The sequence below is a fragment of the Priapulus caudatus genome, unplaced genomic scaffold (assembly GCF_000485595.1).
Source record: "Priapulus caudatus unplaced genomic scaffold, Priapulus_caudatus-5.0.1 Scaffold871, whole genome shotgun sequence".
Lineage (NCBI taxonomy): Eukaryota > Metazoa > Priapulida > Priapulimorpha > Priapulimorphida > Priapulidae > Priapulus > Priapulus caudatus.
This window is the reverse complement of record NW_014577932.1, coordinates 115965-121127: the sequence shown is the minus strand read 5'-3', so window position 1 is coordinate 121127 and position 5163 is coordinate 115965. Positions and strand designations below refer to the sequence as shown.

Below are 5163 nucleotides of genomic sequence, written 5' to 3'. Positions count from 1 at the left end.
CGCTACGGGCGGTGACCAAGCGGGACAGCAAAAAAAAACCGGTTATGCGGTGAATTTTTGTTTAGGAAACGATTCACACGAGCGCTCGTGTCGGTGATGCTTTGTAATTATATCATCACTCTCCGGCTCCATCTCATCACTCCATCCATCCCATCCCATCCATCCCATCACCAACCGGTCCGTCAGGCAAAGCGTGCGCACGGTTCATGGTGTTTACGGGTGACATCGCGATCTATACCCGATAAGCAGTTAAAGGAACAACGACCGACATCCCTACACGTCTACATCAGTCTCATTGGACGGTTCAGGGACGAGGGTGAGAGAACGCGAGAAGAGACAGCGCGCGAGAGAGAAGAGAGAGAGCGAGACAGAGAGAGCGCACGAGAGAGAGAGCCAAGAGCGGAGAAGAGAGAGAGAGACACAGAGAGCGCACGAGAGAGAGCCAGGAGCGGAGAAGAGAGAGAGAGAGAGACAGAGAGAGCGCACGAGAGAGAGAGAGCCAGGAGCGGAGAAGAGAGAGACAGAGAGAGCCAGGAGCGGAGAAGAGAGAGAGAGAGAGGAGCGGAGAGAGAGAGAGAGAGAGCGCGCACGAGAGAGAGAGAGCGCGCACGAGAGAGAGCCAGGAGCGGAGAAGAGAGTACGAGCGTGTGGTATATCTGTTCCAGATACGGACACAAGAAAACCGCTGAATTTCTGTAAAACGACTTCCTCTTTATTCCTTACGAAACACGACTTCCTCTTTATTCCTTACGAAATACGTCCGTCCACTTCAAAATCCGCTCACGTGACTCACTAGCTTCGCTTGTAGCTGGCTGTCTACGCTCGCGCTGTGCAGCACGGTATTACGGTGCACTTAACATAACGAGACGCAATCCGTGACAGTATCTACGGACATTGCCGCGCCGATACAGCCATGGCAGGGGCGGATGCGGCGGTACCTCGCCTGTACGCGGCATCCCCGAACGTCGTGCGAGCGTCAGACGGGATACTGAGGGATGCGGGAGTCTACGATGCTCTGCTGCCCGCACTGCAGCGAGGCGACGCCCGCACCGACGACACCGACATCTGGGTGACCACCTACCCCAAGTCCGGTAAGTGAGAGCATGGGCAGCTAGTGTCGAGATGGGTCGATGACAAACTTAAAGTCGATGATGAATGAGTGTGCACACACGATTAGGGGCTTCTAGTGTCACCCTGCACTGTTCAGTCACATCACGTATGCAATAAATAAAAATATAACTAAAATAATACATCTATATATATTATATAAATATAGATGAAGGGATGGATGGATGGATGGATGAATAAAAGAATGGATGGATGCATGGATGAATGGATGGGTAGATAGAATAACAACAACAACAACAACAACAAATAATTAACAACACAACGTGTGCAACAGTCAAAGTTAATTAGTTAAATCGCATAAACGCAGAGTTAACAAACTTCTTCGAGTCTTCTTTCACTAACCTTCCTCCGAAACCCGGTGTTGAACCCCTACATCAAACTCTCTGTTCAAATCAAACCTTGAAGCTTCGACCTGAGAGAGCTTTAGTTTCGGGCTATTGTAGTGTAAGAACTGAAGCACATATGAATACCACTATATGTACCGATACTGTATTACTGAATAAAGCAGTGTTTTATTAAAAAGCTTTGGATGTCGCGCCGATTCAAACCGTAGAATATTTTATCGCTTGCCTTGTTGATATACCATGTACTTGAGATTGATATTAGCGGATATGGGATTATATTTTCACCATTTATTCTCGTATTAGTATTTATATATGCATCAATCGACATGTTATGCACCACTAGAAATGAATTTTCATCATTCCACGTTCATGCGTGCAAGTCCCATTGCCCTAGGTGTTTGTATCGAGAAAACAGCATGCGGTCTATATAGGGGGGGGCCTACCTACATAGGCCTAATACTTAGATCTAGTCCGTGTATACTGTATGACGTACCCAAGGTCATGAATCGAGTTGTAGGTTAATTATGTCTTATACCTAGAATATATCGCTATATATATATATATATATATATATATATATATATATGTATAATATGATATATAGAATAGATAGAGTAGAGATAGATAGATAGATAGAATAGATAATAGAGTAAGATAGATAGATAGATAGATAGATTAGATAGTATAGATGAATAGAATAGATAGATAGATAGATAGATAGATAAATAGATAAAATTTTATGAGAGGAAAAGAGAGAGAAGTGCGAGTGTGTGCGTCTGCGCCCGCGCGTTTGTGCCATTAATCCGACTGCGCAACGTGTTGCGCCCACTTGTGTGCGCGACACCCCCGTGTGTCTTGCCAGGGGCCTGTGTGTTGTGCGCGCGCGGGTGTCGAGCGGTGCGCCGTCCCCATCTACCGCGCGGCCGGTGCGCCGTCGCGGCGTGTGTGTGGTGGGGTGTGGGGTGGGTGTGTGGTGTCGTATGTCGAGCCTTGCGCGCGCTGCGTGCTTGTGTGTGGACGTGCGGCGCATGGTTTCGCTGTTGCGCGTGGTGCGTGTGCNAGTGAGCAGAGTGGAGACAGTGAGTGAGCAGAGGGAGTGGTGACAGTGAGTGGGCAGAGGGAGGGAGACAGTGAGTGGGCAGAGGGAGTGGAGACAGTGAGTGAGCAGAGGGAGTGGAGACAGTGAGTGGGCAGAGGGAGTGGTGACAGTGAGTGGGCAAAAGGAGTGGAGACAGTGAGTGGGCAGAGGGAGTGGAGACAGTGAGTGGGCAGAGGGAGTGGAGACAGTGAGTGAGCAGAGGGAGTGGAGACAGTGAGTGAGCAGAGGGAGTGGAGACAGTGAGTGAGCAGAGGGAGTGGAGACAGTGAGTGGGCAGAGAGAGAGAGTGGAGAGAGTGAGTGGGCAGAGGGAGTGGAGACAGTGAGTGGGCAGAGGGAGTGGAGGCAGTGAGTGAGGAGAGGGAGTGGTGACAGTGAGTGGGCAGAGGGAGTGGTGAAGAACGATGTGTGCAGGTGTTGCATCAGAACAACAGTGAGGGCAGCAGCCGCGTGACAATGGAGGAAGCTGGGGAGGTGGCAGCAGGAAGAAGATGCTGGGAATGCGGAGGCTGGGAGAGGATGCTGAGGCTGGAAGAGGATGCTGAGAGAAATGGGAAAAGATGCGGAGGCAGGAAGAAGATGCTGGGAATGCGGAGGCAGGGAGAGGATGCTGAGGCTGGGAGAGGATGCTGAGAGAAATGGGAAAAGATGCGGAGGCAGGAAGAAGATGCGGTGTAGGTAGTGGCAGAAAGATGATGTAGAGGCATTGCAAGAAGTCACCAATGACTGAAGCTGTTGGGCACTGACCGTTTTCTCTGAATTGCCCGGATTATGCACAGGTTTGACTGTAGGTACCTGTATTGTGTTCGGATTTCCCTATTTTGTCGTTCGCGCTGTGTAATGCGTGCGTGCGTTATACGTTACAGGTCAGATCGGAGACTGGAAGAACCATTTTACGGTGGCTGAGAGCGAAGCTTACGATCAAATCTACCGCGAGAAGATAGAAGGGTCGGGCTTGGAGTTCGTGTTTGAATAGAAGTTAGGAAGGAACCGGGTGGTTTTCGTGTAGGCAAGTTCGGAAGGCTGTAAGGGTCAGTTTTGAACTTGACGTTTATATAGGAGATTGGAAGGATGCGGGATGGACTTTGTGGTTGAATAGAGGGATGGAAGGATCCGGTTAGGACCTTGTGTTTAAATAGAATCAGCCAACCACGCACATGACAGACGACTGTGACGTCATTAGATGTATTGCGGGAAAAAATATCTGGAATTATATTATATTTAAAAATAAGTAAACAAATAAATACATACGTAACTAATTAAATAATTAACTAAATTAAAAAAGTATACTTTTTTACATAATAATAATTTTATTATATTGTTGGCAAATCACATATTAGATTGTTTACACGGGACACGACACAGTAATACTGCGGAGCACTTTACGAACAGTGTTCTGGTCGCTGCGACGCGTTTACTATAATTGTACTATAATTTGCACGCTAGTTGGTTGTTACCAAGACCTAATAATATATGTATTAATTATTAAGTATTGATGTTAGGGAGAGCTGGTGATTCATTGCTCACGTGTGATGCACTGTGCCGTTGTTACTGTCACATATTGTAGAAGTTGCAATAAACGTATATTAATATCACCGTCAGTGTTGGTTTGACGGTTGTTTTAATTTAATATCGATAAATTTAGAAGGTACAAGTATTGGAGAAGATCGGAATCACTACGACTATATCTAATTCTCCCTTTCTAATATCTAATATCCATTATTGCCGAAAATTGCTCTGTGTCTGGATGTTTCTCTCTATTATTTGTACATGTGCGTGAGCATGTGTGTGTATCAGTGCGAGAAAAGACTGCGCGCACATGTAGCCATTAATAGCGGGGGAAGTGTACCTTCTCTGTACCACATATAATATTCTGTGCGTAGGAAGATATACGTAATTCATATGGCATCCTATGCTTCCGATAAGTGTTCAGATGTGCGTATGGGCGAGGGACAGGTAGCCAGTGAAAACCGCACAATAGTATCTCGGGAACATACAGACGCCTTATGAGAGTATAGTCTAGATTAGAATCCATGCAATAAAAGCAGAACATATATTGAATTCACTTGCACAGACTCCATTTTATTATATGCCAGCCGTAACGCTTGTTAATCATTTATATTTTACATCTCATGTAACAGAAAAATAGGTTGACTCTAAGAATATGTGTGCTAATACGCAACTGTAATTTCACACGATTCCCCTGAATCGAATACTGCAAGAAGCAATGCAGAAAACAGCATCAAACTCTCGTAACCCACCCATTACCAATAACGCAAAGATTTGTTAACAATGTTGCATAAAACACCACAGGCTTGTATATAGTTAGATAAATAAAATTATGTATGTAACACCGATTCTCTAATATACCACTATGGGCCGATTCATTACTGGACAACCCAGCCACACGTGTGGCATATTAGAAGCAGATGCAACCTATATAGACAGGAGCCCGATCCTTGCCAACTGTGCAAAACCTCGGTATCTAGCATAGCATACAGAGAGAGAGGAGTGAGAGAGGGTGCGTGCGAGAGAGAGAGGGGGTAGAGAGAGAGAGAGAGAGAGAGAGAGAGAGAGAGAGAGAGAGAGAGAG

At 46.3% G+C, this 5163-nt stretch overlaps 1 long non-coding RNA gene across 1 annotated transcript; it reads left to right on the top strand.

Moving 5' to 3' along the window:
• Positions 1 to 3434: 3434 nt before the first annotated feature.
• LOC106814101 lies at positions 3435 to 4635 on the top strand. Its single transcript, XR_001394545.1, has 2 exons — positions 3435 to 3619; positions 3710 to 4635. It is a non-coding gene; the product is annotated as an uncharacterized LOC106814101 (long non-coding RNA).
• Positions 4636 to 5163: the final 528 nt, after the last annotated feature.